Raw genomic sequence first — 17,580 nt, 5'->3', positions numbered from 1 at the left:
AAGACTGTGGTGATATTGGAGAGGGTTCAGAATTAAAGGGTTATCATATGAGGAGTGTTTGACAGCTCTTTGCCTATACTCATTAGAATTTAGGAGAATGAGGGGGAATCTCACTGAAATGTTTCAAATGTTGAAAGGCATGGACAGAGTAGATGCCGAAAGGTTGTTTCCTATGGTGGAAGTGTCTAAGACAAGAGGATACAACTTTAAGATTGAAGACTGTTCATTTAGAACAGAGATGTTGAGAAATTTCTTTAGAGGGTGGTAAGCCTGTGGGATTTATTGCTACATGTGTTGTGGGTACAAGCTGTTGGGTGTAATTAAAGCAGAGATTGATGAGTTATTGATGAGCCAGGGCATGAAAGGACTGGGCAGTGGGGAAAAGGATCAACTCAAGACTAAATGATGGGGCAGACTTGCTGGGTTGAATAGCCTATTTCTATTATGGTCTTCTGGTTACAGGTTCCTTTAAATGAGCCATTGCATGAGCTGTTTAACTGTAGGCTTGTTGTACATTGTGTAATCAGTTCAGCTGGTGGTGATCCTTGGCATTAGTATTCAGCTAGAATTCTACCAACTCCTGTGAGTACAAACTATTGGATTCTGACCCTGACATTGCAGCAGTTTTAAAGCTGAACTGAATATTATTATTAGCTGCTTCTTAACCTGTGCAGATTTTGACCTGGACAGGGTCCTAATTAACCTTTTCTGTCTCATGTCTCCCTGCCATCTTGAGGCACTGCAACAATGAATGACCTTCTGGCAGTTGCTTGTTGGACTATATAGTCTCATTGCTTGAAGAAGTCCTGATTTGAATTTAAATGATCTTTTGCACGAATCAAGGAGTATTGCAAATTAGGAAATGTTAACAATATCTACTGCTTCATGGTTCTTCAATTAGACCCTCACCAGCTGGATGGTGTAGTTCTCTTAAAAACCAAGTGAACCTGCACAATTCATGTGCCTGGCCACATTTATAGCATTGCTAAAGTCAAAGAAATTATCTCAGAGGTATTTTCCCCCTCCCCCCTTAACCAGGCCATGCTGGAGCCAGTCCGCACAGGTTCCACGACATACATGTAGAAATTTGCCAGGGTTTCTGATGACGTCGCTAACCTCTGCAAATTCTTGAGGAAGTGAAAGTGCTGACATGCTTTCTTCACAATGATGGTTCTTGGAAGGGGTTAGTAACTCCAAGGAATTTAAATTTGCCCACCTCTCTACCTCTAATCCCCCAATGACTACTGGGTCGTACAACTCCAGGCTTCTCTTGCAATCAGCTCCTTGGTTTAGTGACATCAAGTGAATTTTTTCTTAGTACAATATTCAACCACATTTTCAATCTCCCTCCTGTATGCTGACCCATCACTCTTTTTATACAGCCCACTACGATGGTATTATCAGCAAATATCTGAATGGTGTTCATGTCGTTATACAGTCATAGGTATATAGCAAATAGCACAGGGAGCTAAGTAGACAACCCTGTGGTGCTCCAGTGCTGACTGAGTCTGTTGATTAGGAGTCTGATGGCTGAAGGATAGCACCTGCTCTTGAATCTGGTGGTGAACACGTGGAGATGTTCTGGCTAATCTGCATATACTCTATGGAGGTGAGGAAATCCAGGATCCAATCACAGTGGGATGATTTTGCTGATTAATTTTGGGGTCTGATGATGTTGAATGCCAAACTTCAGTGAAGAAAGAGCCTGCTGAATCGTGCATCTTTGTTGACCAAATCTTTCAGGCCTTTGTGTAGAGCCAGTGAGATGGCACCTGCCGTAGACCTGTTGCTGCGGTGGGCAAATTGGAATGGATCCATGTCGTTGCTCAGACATAAGCTGATATGCTTCAAAATCAGCCTCTCCAACCATTCCATCACTGTGGATTTGAGTGCCACTGGTTGGCAGACATTTTGGCAGGTTACCACACACTTCTTGGGCTCTGGTCCGATTGAGGCCTGTTTGTAACAAGTGGGTTCCAAGGCCTGCCAGAGATAGACATTGAAGGTATCCATGAATACATTGGCCGGTTGGTCAGCACTCAACTGGATATTTTATCCAGACTGGATATTCCTCTTGGATTTACTATGCTGAAGGCAGCCCGCATGTCATCTTCAGAAACTAATAGTAGAGGATAATCAGGGGATGTGGGTTATTCATTGTTCTGATCATAAAATCAAAGGTAGAAACCATTGAGGTCATCTGGGAGTGAAGATTTACTGTCTCCTACTGCACTGGATCTTGTAAGCATGCCTTGTGTAAAACCAATGCTGGAGGGACTCAGCATGAGTAGAAATGGTCAGTCCATGGTTATCCTTAAAGTGGAAATTACACATATAATTGGGCAAAGAAGTTGGGGGAGGATCTAGAGGTTAGATTAGACAGAAGTTGTGATAGGTAGAAGGACAGGTAGGGTGGACCTGTAGTCACAGCAGAAACTGAGTTACATTCCGTCCACTTGACCAATGAATGTTGTGCGACATTCTCAGCAGATGATCAGCTCTTGGCTGCAGGACTTTGCAACTAAGACTTGCCACAACCGGTTCTCTTTTTTTTTGTCCCCTTTGGGGATTTGATCAGTTACCTTGACCTTTCTGAGTTTCCTGATGTGAATGAGGTTGGAGGTGATACGCTTCGAACAATGACTCCAAAGAGAGCGAGTGAGAGACGATAGGCTTCAGCTTGTAGCTGGCCAGATTTCATGCGGTTAAATAAAGGACAGGGGAAGGAAGGTCGACCTTTATGGCCGCGTCACAAGGGGAGGAGTTACTTGGGAGTGAGTCATCAGTGGGCGGGCGAGCAACCCATACACATACATATCTCCACAGGGGGTAAAACTGTACTCTCCCTGTATTAATATCGCAAGCTGGTTCAGAATTTTGAGACAGCATTCTTCAGACCTGGACTTAAAAAGAGAGCTGCTGATAAAGCACAATTCAGGTGGGAACTGAAAACAGATGATGGGTTAATATTGTGACTGTTCTTGACAACACTTGCTGATGAGAATATTCAGGAGGGAGCTAATATATAAAATTATGAATTTAATGATGTGCGACACCTTTTGTTAAAATAAAATCAAGCTGTATCAAGGATGGTGAAATCAAAATGCACTGAATGTAGCAATGACTATTAAAAAAAGACTTATTGGAAATAGAACATAATGGGAAAGGAAAAGGAATGTTGCTGGTAAACAAATTAAAATAGAACAAAGTTAAGGAATAAGTCATTAATGTATCACTGTTTAAGTAACTGGTGCCCTTATGAGTTTCACAAATTGGATTCCTTTACTTTTATCAAAACCGAGCACTGGTGAAAATATAAAATAATGAGAAACCTTAAAACAAAGCAAGAGTTGACCTTGATTTGCATATTTCCCATAATTATTACAGGGCTCTTTTGAAATAAATGACCCCGTTCATGAATCATGAATGATTTAAATTTCAAAATCTCCACTTTGGTACTTTAAATGAATGACATCCTTTTTGATAACACGTTCCACATCTTGAGTCATTAAGATTTCATTGATGGAAATGTAAACACACATGAAAGCATGATTATTTTCTGGCTTCCATTACTTCTCCAGTCTTTCATTTTCTCACAGTTTGCCCGTCAATTTGCACGAAGAATTATCTCACTCTGCTTCTCATTAGACCATTTCATAACAGGCCTCCGCATGGAGGCCGGCTACAGGAGTGGATGGAAAACTAAGAACTTACCTTTCAGACAGAAGCCCTAAAAGGCTGCTCCAGCATCCCATTCATATCCGGAGTTGCCTTGTAGCAACCTCCGGATCCAAGGGAGGTGGGGGCGACTGGTGCCACGAGTCATGAAAACGAGGCAGAGCGATGGCCGACTTCCATAGCAACAATCCCCAAGGGAGCTGGAACTGCTCTGTTCTTCAGTTCCTGCTGCCTGGAGGATTGTGGGTAGGGAAGACAGACATTCCTCAGTCGCGTTTTGGCCACAGAGAGCAGCCTCGAAGGCTGAAGCAGCTGGGTGTGGCTGTCACAACCCATACCAGCCTCCACCTAATGATTCCCGCGCCTTGATGGCTCCCGCTGTCCACCGGCCCCCACTGACAGCTCCCGCTGCCCCGCCAGCCCCCACTGACAGCTCTTGCTTCCTCGATGGACCTCATTGCCCTGATGGTCCTCGCTGAAACCCCCGACTGCTCTGACAGTCCCTGCTGCCCCGCCGGCCCCTGCTGACAGCTCCCTCGCATATGAGAGCTGGACTTTGGTTGGGCATGAAGTTCTGGAGAACAAAGGCTTGAAGCAGAAAACAGTTGTTCTTTGAAACAAAGGTGGATACATTAATGTGGGACAGTTGGATTGTGCTATTTGCTATTATTTCCAATGGATCCTACATGGCCTGTTGAGTTTCTCCAACACTCTTGTGTACCGCACTAGACCCCAGCATCTGCAGATTTTCCTGTTTGCCTGCAATTAGTTATTATTTCTTCTTGCCCAGCACTTAGCAGCTGATAGCTTTCTCCTTCATTTAAAGCTACTACTTCCCTTCCCTCTCTTAAGAATTCCAGCACGCTAAAGTCCCCTCTCCTCAAATTCCCCACCCTTCCTTCTTCAGCTTCTCATGTCACACGCTTCCTCTTCCCTTCTTGCTCAATCTCAGTCTTTGCAGTTCCTTGCCTTCCCATCTGCACTTATGGTAATTGACATTCAAGGCAGGCTAGAATCAGGAGTACCTGGCACAGGAAGCACAAAGGGTGAAGCTCCTGGCCCTGGAGGCACAGCCAGGATGACAAAACTTCTTTCACCAAGACTGATGCCTCTGTTCACCAAATGTACAGTAAAATCCCTGACATCTGAAATTCAAGCAACCAGGGGGCAAAAAAAAGGGAAAAAAATGTAAATGGAAGTTTAAAATTGTTAAAGTAAATGTTCGGCGGAGCCACAAACAACGCCGTGGTAAAAACATTGAGGCAGCGGAGTGGCCCGGTTTTACCCTGCACCCAGCAGCCGTTTGAATGAAGTTTCAATAAAGTTGTGTTTGAATAAAGTGGCATCGCCCAGGTTGAAGAGCCAGCTGGTGCCGCTCGCCGTTGGTGCAACTCTCCCAAAGTATCTTCTATCTCTGTCTAGTAAGGCTCTTTATCATCATTAGTATTAAGTATATTAGTAAGGCTTTACCTGTAACATGGGGGGGGGGTTAATTATGATGGTGGCACGGTTAGCACAATGCTGTTACAAATTTAAATTTCAATTATAAATTACTGGAATTACCTGATTAAAGTGAACTTTACTTCATTAATACTGATTTTTTTTTCCAAATTCCTTTACATTTTGCACTGGCTTTTGTCTGTTAGACTGTTTATTCTTAATGCAGGTGTATTAGTTCATTATTGTTAGAGGACATCTCAGTCAACCAGAACATTCACATATCCGGCATCTGCGATCCCATAGTTGCCAGAAACCGGGGATTTTGCTGAATATCTAGCCCTCTCCCATTTCCCCAACATAGGCTCAATGGTCTCAAGGACCTGCATGACATTATAACACTGGCCATCTTTCACTGTGGCTGCCAATCTACCATTTCTCCTCTTAGAACTACAGAAACTCATTTAATCTCACCTTCAAAGTACACACCATCTTGATGCCTGCTTGAGATCAAGATAAGCTACATGCAAAATGTAAAATATGCATAATCCTTTTCAATGCAATTATCAAATCCATAACATACATTATTTTTTTCCTTTTTATTGCTAAATCATATCAATATTGCATAAATATCTAATGTAGTATCTTTGTACCTTTTACTAGTCAACTGGATGTAAACACAAACTCTCTTATGAGCATGAATATTTGTATCACTGAACCCATACCTAGTGTATTGGAGGATTTAATGCTTCAGCTTTAAACCATGTTTTTTGCTCCTGCAAGGATGAGAATCAGTAACGTGCTTAAGTCTCAGCAGACATAAGCTAAATTCCACAATGGGGCCCAGAGATGCAGTTATCTGACAAAAAGACATGTGTGTACCAAGAACATTTAATCTTCCTGCTTGTTTTGGTCACAGTCTTTCAGGCAGAGACCTAACCTTGATGCAAAATAAATCATTGTATTCAAAGTGATAAGCTGAAAGTTGTGTTATTCGATAGAAGCCTAGGCATGCTAGCTTGTTTGCTTTTCTTTCTTTCTGTGCTGGGAATAGGTGCTTGGGTAAGCAGTTTTTGGGTAATATAAGCCATGGTCCCACTGCTGAAGTTTGAGACTCTCCGAGAGGTGGCAACATCTTTCAGCAAGAAGAAGAACTTCTAGAGTCCAGCCAACGTCCCGGTCGGGGGAGGTGGAGAAGCTGCTACTGGCGCCCCGACAACCTACTATAAGTGTGAGGTCGTTGCCCCGCTTCAGCAGTTGGGACCAGTCCAGGCGTTGATAAGTGTAATTGGGAAGGGCTTGCATATTGTAGTTTGGTATCAGCTTTAGAATTTGTAATAAAGATTTGTATAAACTGAAGTACTCTCGGCGTGTGTGTCTATTTTCTTTCGGTAGCTCAAACACTGTGACCAATCTAAAACGAACAAAGTGAGAGGTACAAGTTTACCCAGGACATCTAGTACTGTAAAAGCAGGAGATAGGTTCAATTTATTACAGCGTCAAGAAGCCACTAGCTTGGCAAAGAAATCTTAAAGGTTGAATGTTCATGGTTCTGTTTATTGTCATGTAAAAATATAATATACATGATCTACTTCAACTTTTGCTATAAGACAAAGAATGAATTGCCACGACCATTGCTCCAAATTCTTGACTGCTATATTTGTTCTTTCAAGAAGAACGACTTTACGTGGATTTAACACTTATCCAGATTTATTTTACTTGAGCTGCTTCAACCGACTTCCAACCGTCTTCAACTGAAAATAACGACTTCCTTCATGTACACACCAGTTTCCGCCCAACTGCATGCATTGCTTGCTGGGAAATGTAGTTCATTTTTACATGGAAAATAACTCACTAACAATAGAAGAAAGAGTAGCAAAAATGAGTCCCTTTGGAGTCACTGAGTGTCACTTGTGAGGTGGGTAGTGGATAATGCTCACCAATCATCTTGTTCAGAATTATTTTCGCAGCAGTACATAATCATATCACTTTATCAATTTTTCAGGTGACTTTTCTATTCTGTTTGTTGGAGTTACACCAAAACCATCTTCTCTAACTTATGTAGCTCCTTCAACTCTACTTCAGTGCTCTGAGTCACATTTAAAAAAAGGCGCTCCTACTGTGCCAACAATGTTTACAGCCCAATTGGAACTGTGTCAACATTACTAATCTCTGATCAGACAATAAATGGTGTATTTCATCCACTCTTTCCCATTATGTTGGCCCTCTTATTTGGTGAGCACCATTCATTGTCAGCTGCTCAACATGCCCATTGAAAATTCACCCAAAATGTGCTTGACATGAAATCCAACCATAAAATAGCCCTGGCATTTACCGATGAACAATTTCTTCCATCTAACCTTGAGTCAAATAATCCAGACCTCTGTCAATCACCAGCCTCACACTGTGATCACTTATCTCAATGATATTCTTATATCTTACACCATCCTGGGAGCTTGAATATTCCTATCCATTCTCAGATTTCAGATTGATTGTCAGAGTACACACATGACATTACATACAACCCTGAGAACTTTTTTCTCCTGCAGGTGAGGCAGAATTATCACTTACAGGTAGTGGAAAAAAACTGTACTCAATGTACGCATGTAAACAAAGAAATGTGCAATACAGAGAGGAAAATAAAATCAATGAATTGCAAAAGATAGCATCCTTAAATGATTCCTTGATTGAGTTTATCATTGAATTTGATGGTGGAGGGGGAGCAGCTGTTCCTGAACCTGGTGGTGTGAGTCTTGTGGCATCGATATCTCTTTCCTGATGGTAACAGCAAGAACGGAGCGTGTGCTGGGTGGTGTGAATTCTTGATGATTGCTGCTGCCCTCCAACAGCACCATTCTCTGTAGATGTTCTCGATGGTTGGGAGGGTTTTGCCTGTGATATCCTGTGCTGCATCCACTACCTCTTCCAGGGCTTTGCACTCAGGGGTATTGGTGTCCCCATACCAGACCTTGATGGAGCCGGTCAGCGGACTTTCCATCACACCACACGTGTAGAAATTTGCCAGGGTTTCCAATGTCATACCAAACCTCCACAAACTCCAAAGGAAGTCGAGGCATTGACATCCTTTCTGCATGGTCCTGGGTCCAGAAAAATTCTTCCAAGATAGTGACTCCCAAGAACATTCACCATCAACATTCTTTACTGTCTTTTTATGCAGCACTTAACTTCTGTGTGGAGAACCTTCCTCTCATGGCCACTTTCCATCATGGCTCTACCATTCTTTTCCATCTCCTGTACCCTGATTCCCACCATAGACTATTTCTGTAATCACCTGATACACTGCTGTGACCCAAGAACAGGACCCCACCATGGCCTGTCTATTTCGGGTGGCTGGCTCTCCCAACCCAGAGCCATATCTTGCACAAAAACTGCCTCACGTTTGTGAGCATCATTTTGATGGCACAGGGCCTCCCTCAAGCCCCAGGTGTTGGATGACTTTGTCTGAATTTTTCCATTGATCCACACACCCGTTCATCTTTGCAGTACCTGATCTTCAGGGTGCACCTCTTTTTCCATATCTGCTGTCTGACCACAACATCATGAGCCATTTCTTCTGGGCTTAGTTACAAATTCCAAGGATTTTAAGCCCAAATACCTCCAAATAAAATGATGGATTACATTTCGCTTTTTAAAAATAATTTTTCCCTCAATTGCTCTACAAAACATCACCTATGCCATAAACAGAGCTACCAGCTACAGCCTCTCAGACTTCTCCAGCATGTCAGTCACATTCTCTGCCCTTTTTTCTTATCTTCAAACTAGGTTCTATTGCAGCAGAAGCATCGCAAACATGTCTCCATTGTAGTATCAGAAGATTTTTCTTCATAAGTAAAACACAAAAATCTGTAGGCATTGTGGTTGAAGTAGAAACACAATGCTGGCAAAACTCAGCAGGTCTAACAGTTTCCTTGAAATAGCAAAGTTAAAAAAATACAGAACCGAAATTTTGGGCTTGAGCCCTTTATTAAGGTATATTTTTTCCTTTATGACAGTGTTTTGAAAGCCAAGTAACAAGGTGACAAATTTTAACCAGCCACCTAGTATTGATGATGAGTGATGCCCAGCTAAGAACAATGATTGATACAACATTTTGTATCAATGATTGATCAACAATGATCGGCAGTCAATCCACAGGAGTAGCAGAGAGAATCACTGAAGTCTTCTCCCTCCCCACCCCACATTGATGTGATTTAGTGGAATCATTTAAAGAGAGGTTGCAAAATATGTAAGGACCCACCACCCAGTAGGGAAAGGGATACAGATGTATTGGAGCCAGATCCACCAGGCTGAGGAACTGCTTCTTCCCACGGGCAGTGAGATGGCTAAAACAGCTCCCCACGACTCTACTATTTATGAATAATATTTATTTATTTTTAATATATAGTGTAGAAGACATAGTTTTATGTACCTGCGTATATGCATTGTTTTTCAATATGTGTGTTATGTCTGTATGTGTATTTTTCCACCATGGACTCTTTTATCAGGATGTACTGTGTCTAATGGATGAGAAGTAATGTTGAATTTGAGCATTGCATCAGGGTTAGACCATCTTGCACAAATTGTTCTTAACGATACATGTACGAGTCTTTGTGGTTTGAAAAGGTGGTGAAAATTGAACCAGTCAGAATTTCAAAATGTACATCAGATAAGTATCTGAGAAAGATCAATTTGTAGGGGAATTGGGGAAGTAAGACTGACAGGATGGGTTAGCAAGGAACTGATGTGGACCTTAATACCCAAAAATGCTGGAGAAACTCACCAGTTCCCATTGCATCCACAGGAGGTAAAGATAACATAACCAACATTTTGGGCCTAAGCCCTTCTTCAAGGTAAGTTGTACATTATGGGCTCCCCTTTGTGACTGTAGCTCGAATAAAAACTCTCTCAACTGGAGGGAGAACAAATGCTTCTATTAGGTTATAACTGAGGGTAGGGTCTCACAGTAGTCTTCAGAAGGTTTCTGGATTTAGCAGGAAACTGGGGTTATATGTGAGCAGATGGTGGCAGAGCCAGGGAAGTTTGCACCCTGAACTGCTCCTGGATCCAATTCCAGCCCAAAGCTGTCTGCCCCAAATTCACCTAAACCTATTTGCTGTGCTACATGCCAATGGAGGGTGGCAGTGAGGAAACGGCATATCAGGGCTTGGTAGTTATCTTGCCGTGACTCAAATTCAAACCTGGCCCTCATCATCGTCAGAGGAGGAAGGAGGGTGGCCATTTTTCCGCATCATGAGGACAATGCCATCTTAACCACGCAGGGCAACCCAGGATGGTAGGGCCACTCGAGTGAGGAGAATGGAGTCTCCAGAGACCTAGCCTCAATGGTCCTTGATCAGGACAGACCTCACCAGCTCAGCAACTCTATTGTGACTGTGAAGGTAAATGGTCATTCCACTAAATGTCTAATCAACACAGGCTCTACTGAAAACTTCATAGACTCAGCGACTGTGCAAGAATACAACCTAAAGATGTATCCTTCGAATTACCACATATTCCTTGCGTCTCAGTCGCATTCTACATGTATTCAACAACATTGTATAGTACACTTGTCGTTTGAAGGGTTGGGGGGGGTGGGATTCTGTAAATTTTGCTTGTATGTACTTGATGAATTGTGTGCTCTGGTGTTGTTGGGTCTGGACATGCTGTGTCACCTTAAAAGTGTGACATTGGACTATTCTGGAACGTTTCGGAACGGAGGGCCCCTAAAATCAAGGCTTTTCCACACTGAATATTGACCCCCCCCCCACACCTCTCTTCCTGAATTTGTTCTCGGACTGCAATCCCATTGCCACCAAGAGCAAGAGGTATAGCACAGTAGACCGAGAAACAATGTATCATCGAACCTAGCATCAGCCCATGGAGAGCACAAGTGGTAGTGGTAAAAGGGGAAAACAAGACCAGGGTAGTAATTAACCATACCCAAACTATTAATTGGTACATGCTCCTGGACACATATCTCCTCCCTCGAATTTCAGACATGATGAATAATATTGCACAGTATCGGGCCTTTTCAACCATCAACCTGAAAGCTGCTTATCACCAGCTGCCAATCCATTCCGAGGACCATCCATTTATGGCTTTTGAAGCTAATGCCTTATCTCGATAATGTCATCATCTGTGGCCACACTGTGGAAGACCATGATGTTAATCTCTAGTATTTTCTCCACATGTCGAAAGCCCTGAACCTCACTTATAATTCTGCCAAGTGCATGTTCAGGACAAAATACTTGGCTATCCTTGGCTACGGGTTGGAGAATGGCATCATTGACCCCGATGCTGACAGGATTTACACCCTGTTAGAGCTTCCCATCCCCAGGACCATGAAGGCTTTGAGGAGATGCCTGGGGTTTTTCTCATATTACGCCCAGTAAATCCCTCAATACGCTGATAAAGCTCACCCTTACATAAAATCCATTAATTTCTCTCTCTCGGCTGAAGCCCAAATGCTTTTAACTACCTCTGAAATGGCATTGAGAAAGCTGCCATGCATACGATGGACGACAATGTACCTTTCCAAGTGGAAAGCAAGGCTTCAGACATAGCCCTGGCTGCTAACCTCAGCTAGACAGGCAGGCCGGTTACATTTTTTTCTCAGATATTACAAGGCCATGAGCTCTGGAACCCATCTGTGGGAAAGGAGGCTCAAGCCATTGTAGAAGCCACGAGGCACTGGAGACACTACCTGGCTGGTAGGAAATTTATGCTCCTCATTGACCAGTGCTCGGTCATATTCATGTTTAGTAACATCAAGAGAGGAAAGATCAAAAGTTACAAAATTTCTAGGTGGAGAATCGAACTCTCCACCTACAATCATGACATTGTCTATTGGCTAGGAGCCTTTAATGACCCTCCAGATGCCTTATCCAGAGGAAGCTGTGCCTCTCCAAACACCAGCCAACTACGGTCTCTGCATAATGAGCTCTGCCATCCAGGGGTTACCCACAAGGCTCATTTTGTCAAAGCGCCCTACTCCCTGGAAGATGTTAGGGAAATGATCATGTCTTGCCAGAACTGCGTGGAGTTCAAGCCGCATTTCTACCGCCCCGCAAAGGCGCACCTGATCAAGTCATTAGGCTCTTCAAACTGCTCAATGTTGATTTTAAGGGACCTTTCCCCTCAACAAATGGGAACACTTCATTCCTCTCTATCGTTGCTGAGTACTCCCGCTTCCCATTTGCCAACCCACGTCCAGACATGTCCACTTCGTCAGTCATAAAGGCCCTAGATTCCATTTAAGCCCTGCTCGGGTATCCCAGCTATATTCATAGCGACCGAGGCTCATCCTTTATGAGTGATGAGCTACGTCAGTACTTGCTGGTAAGGGGCATCACATCCAAGAGGACTACTACCTATACCCCCTGGGGAAATAGGCAGGTTGAAAAGGAGATTGCCACAGTCTAGAAGGCTGTCAAACTGGTCCTGAAGTCAAAAGGCCTTCCAGACTCACACTGGCAGGAAGTCCTCCCTATGGCACTCCACTCCATCTGGTCTCTACAATGTACTGTGACGAAAGCTACTCCTCACAAGCTCCTATTCAATTTCGATAGAATTTCGGAATCAGGAACTATACTCCCAATCTGGCTCACCAATCTTGGTCCAGTACTTCTCAGGAAACACGTGAGGAGAAGCGAGACCAACCCCCTGGTAGAAAGTATGAAACTGCTCCACACCAATCCCATGTATGCCTACATGGAGTACCCAGATGGCAGGGAAGCCACTATCTCCATCAGGGACCTGGCACCTGCCAGAACAGAGGGTCTGAAGCCTCATGTGCCCTGCAAACCACAGAACTCATACTCACCACCCCCAGTCAGGGCCTCGGGGGAATCTGGTTCAGGAGGAAAGTGCATCCCCCTCCACCGTTGAGCTGGAGACCCATCCCGCCTCTCCTCCCTCACAGGGAGACCGGGAGACCCAAAGAGTCCAAATACCCCCAGTGCCAAGGTGCTCCACCAGGATCTCCAGACCCCAGACCACTTAAATCTGTAAATTTGTCAATAACTGTATATTTTTTGACTTTTATCTTCTCTGAACCCATGTTATCTGTCTTCATTCACAGACCCTAAATTCTGCAAGAAGGTGTGAATGTCGTGAACTGGAATTCACCAGTAAGGTGTTATATACTGATGATTAGTCCCGCCTCCGCCCCCATCTGCTCACACATAACCCCGGTTTCCCACCTAAACCTAGAACCTTTCCGAGGACCACTGTAAGACTCTACCCTCAGTTATAAGCTAATAAAAGCGTTTGTTCTTCCTCCAGTCATGAGAGCTTTTATTCGCGCTACACTGAGTAATAAGTCATTGAAGTATTTAGCAATGGTTGATGACTTGTGCTGCTTGGATACTGACTATTTTACTGCTTAATGATAATAAAAATGAGATAATTGTCATGCACATAAGTACTATGTATATATACACACCATCAGTTTTACTTACTACAGCTAAGCAGTTACTTTGCAAAATAAACCCCAAATCCAATTGTATACATTAAATTACAGTGCAGGAAGTGATTAAAATGGTGGCATTACTGACCTGCTGTAGCAGCGGTGCTGCCTCTGGTGTGGACCCAGAAGAGTGGAGAGCGACGACACAGAGCGACTCCAAAGGGTTTAACCATCCAGTCTAATGCCTACAGCTCTATACAGGCTTTAAGCAGCCTGTTAGAGGAGCAGACGGTGTTTTTAAACTAAAATCCTCCCACCACGGGCCAGTGCACAAGATGGTGGCGCCTGTGCTTGGCAGCAGCCGCGAGGGGTTAGAGACTGCAGGGGAGCAGCGGACTGGTGCAGGGCACCAGAGACAGGAAGAACATCCTCCGTCGAGGAAGAGAAGCACAGGAGATGACCACACAGGACAGAGGCAGCAAGCAGCTCAGGGGCTGAGGGACTGACGCAGGCTGTGGACGACACAGTCGAGAGATCCACACGGGCTGCTGGCTCATTGCAACCAGGTATCTGAGCCGGGATTCAAAAGGGTAATGCGGGCAAGAAGAGCTCCCGAAGGACCTTGAGTTCGGAAGACCTCTTGGTCGTGTCGGGGGTATTTATCTGGGTTCATATGACCTGACCGATGGATGAAACAGGAGTCTGTGCGGCTGCAGAGCCTGCAGAAGCCCTGGAGGTAAATCCATGGGCACTCCATGAGTATGAAGGGACTCTCTCTCTCTCTCTCTTACTCTCAGGAGGCATCAGATGACTCTAATGGTTGATACTTTGCCTTTCGCCAGGCAGAATTCCATTTTGTGTAATGTTACATGTTCTATGTGATTACAGGACAATTAAGGAATCTTGAAAGAGATCATCAATATATAATATAGGTGATAAATATTCACAGTTACAATAGTGGAAGAAAGAAGTGTGGAGTTTCCATAATGCAGACTGGGCTTTTTGTCATGTCAGAGTAGTTTATGATTGGTGGGGGGGGCGGGTTGAGATTTACGAGCTTGATACTGTAGGAAAATCAACCTTTTTGGAACCTGGAGGTGCTTCTTCAAGCTTCTGTTACTTCTTCTTGAAAGTAGTCGCACAGGCAAGATTGCGCACGGTGTATTGTCTTCCCCTGGTTGCAATCTTGATAAGCCATGTGTTCAAAGTGTGCACAGATAACATGATTGCACCAAACCCATCCCTGTCATTTACAGATGGTTTATTTTAATATCATTATGTAAATAGCAGAGGGAGAAATAACATCAACGTTAATGATTCCTGCCATTATCTCTGAAGTGCCCAAACTGAGCAAATGTTCATTTCTTTGTTTTCCTTAAATGCATTTTGTGTTGTGTTTTGGATTTTCACTGTAGCCATTCAATATAATGCATCTTAAAGATCTTAAAGCATTTGCAAATTTCAAATTATGCAGAATTTGTATATTGCTGCAAATCACCTCCAAGGGGTTTGGGTGTTTTGTGATAATAACCAATTTGGAAAAGATGGAGCGATAAATCATAAACCAAGATGAATGGATAAAGCTTGTTATACTCTGTGTTGTGCCCTTTACGTTATTTGTTTGGTAATTCAAGTGCATTTTTGTTTGGCTTGCTATAAATCACCCTAATATTAAACAGAGCTTCCCATATCATTGTTACAAGGACATGGATTCTCAAAAATATTCTAACATCAGGTTAACAATGGTTCTTCATGTCTGCAGTTCTTTTTTGTGAAGTGCATTACAGGGGAGGGAAGAGAAATCTTCATGTAAAATATTTTACCACTTTCTATCCAATATGAATTGTACTGGTTCATGAGCACGAGACGTCTGCGATTTGGTTTGAAACATGTTGAAATCTGAACGATTTATAATTCCTTGTCAAAGCAGAAATTTGTCACTACCTTAACATTTTTTTTTGCAACAGCGAGAGGGTACTGAGCGCAAGAATGGGTCTGGAAGAGCCTTGGGCCCTGAAGGTTTCCTGATCATGTCGGAAGTTTGCATCTGGAACTTGGGTCGCCGATGGATCGGACAGGAGTCTGTGCAGCTGCGGGAGGGCTGGAGGTGGATCTACAGACACTTAGCGACTCTGTAGGGACTATCTTGTCCTTCACTTTCTCTTGTGCTGTTATGGGCACTGGGCGGCATTTCAGCAACCAGAAGGCAATTTTGTGTCATTGAAAAAAATAGACAGGCCTTGCTGTCCAAATACCCCAATTAATTTACAACCCCCGCACATTTCAAAAGGTGGGAGGAAGCTGCAGGACCTGGATGAAATCCAAGCAGGCACGGGGAGATTGTACAAACAATTTAAAGACAGCGCTGGATGCAAACCAGGATCGCTGGGGTTGTAATAGCATTGCACTCACTGCTACGCTAACCACGCCATTGTTTTGTACTATTATTGCATAACAAAAAAAGAATCTTGAATACATGCTAGGTATCAGACCTTAAATCAGTCTTAAAAACTACATGATAACACAGCAACTTCTGTTATCTGATACAGTCTGCCTCAGGTCATATGCTGTGAATCCATTAAAGCCTCAGGACAAACATCAAAAATCATTGGAATTATTTATTGAGTGCAATGCAACACCATTTTTACCTTCCGGCACTTTTGAAAAACTTGGACATCAAAGGAATGAATGTTCGGACCAAGGCAAGTTCTGAAGTAAATCTACTATCTGGAAAATTTAGACAAACAGGTGGTTTAGAAGCACTGAGAAATTCTGTTCACATTTTATCACCCTTGAAACTAGATCTCAAGTGCAGGCAAACCTAACGCTGAAGAGTTAACACAGGAATGGAAACTTTGAATAATAATGCACAGAAGCTATCAATCTAAAAAGGCATTTAACTTGAGAGCTAAATATGAGCAAGGAGAGGCAAGGAAATTGTTTAAATCATTCAAACAATCTGCGAAAGTGCGTGCTACTATTATCTAAGCAGCTTCCTAAACTGAACGCCTGAGGTGATATTGCCTACCTGACTATTTTAACTAGGTGCACCCTACAATTACCAACCACACCTCCATCCCCCACAGCCTGAACTCCATTCCTACCTGTGCAGAGATTTGTTTACACATATTATTTAATACATGAAGGAACAACCATTGTGATACCATTTCCTTATGATATGGATGAAAGACATCTCGCCCAGTAGCGCTGGATGAAGTGTTCACTCCTATCAACAGCTTTGAAAACTGCCTCCCCAAGCCTTGTTCTTCATAGCTGGAGATTTCAATCAAGATTTGAGAGGGTCAAGAACTGGTAAAATTTACCAGCACAGCACCTGTTCCACCGACTACTGCTCAGAATCAGAATTTATTGTCAAGAAATTCATTCTTTTGTTGCAGCATTACAGGTACAAAATTGGTATAAATTACATTTTCAAAAAAAAAATTATTTCAAAAAGAAGAGAGAGTAAAGTAGTGCCTGTGGTTCATTGCCCATTCAGAAATCTGTTGGTGGAGGGAAAGAAGCTGTTACTGTACCCTTGCACGTTCATCTCCTGGTTCCTGCTACATGAACATCAAAGATACCTTTCAATATATCCTGTCCCCACACTTTGGTGCTTTCTCACTGAGATGTGAGAATCAGATGGTTAGTCATGCGCCGTTGGACTGCAGAAACAGATGTCGCCCCACGTGACTGCTTTGAGTCAGTAAGCTGATCAACATTCGATCACCAACCTTAATGAATGGCTACATTAGCAAGTGTGTGGAAGATTTTGTGGCAAAGGAAACAATCTATCAATCTTGATGAGGAGGAGTTAGTGACTTGTCCATGTCCACCCACATTGATGCAACAGCCAACAAAGTGCATCAATACCTCTCATTCCTCGGAAGTCTGAGGAACTCTGACAGAACTCCTTAACAATTTCTACAGATGCACCATTGAAAACATTATATCAGGGAGCAGCACCATGTGGTACAGAAACTACTCTATCCAAGACCAGAAGAATGCAGCTCAGTCCATCACATCAACCACTGCCACCTCCCCCCCCCGCCCCCCAA

Source organism: Narcine bancroftii, chromosome 2 (assembly GCF_036971445.1).
Source record: "Narcine bancroftii isolate sNarBan1 chromosome 2, sNarBan1.hap1, whole genome shotgun sequence".
NCBI classification, from domain to species: Eukaryota; Metazoa; Chordata; class Chondrichthyes; order Torpediniformes; family Narcinidae; genus Narcine; species Narcine bancroftii.
This window is presented reverse-complemented; position numbering follows the sequence as displayed.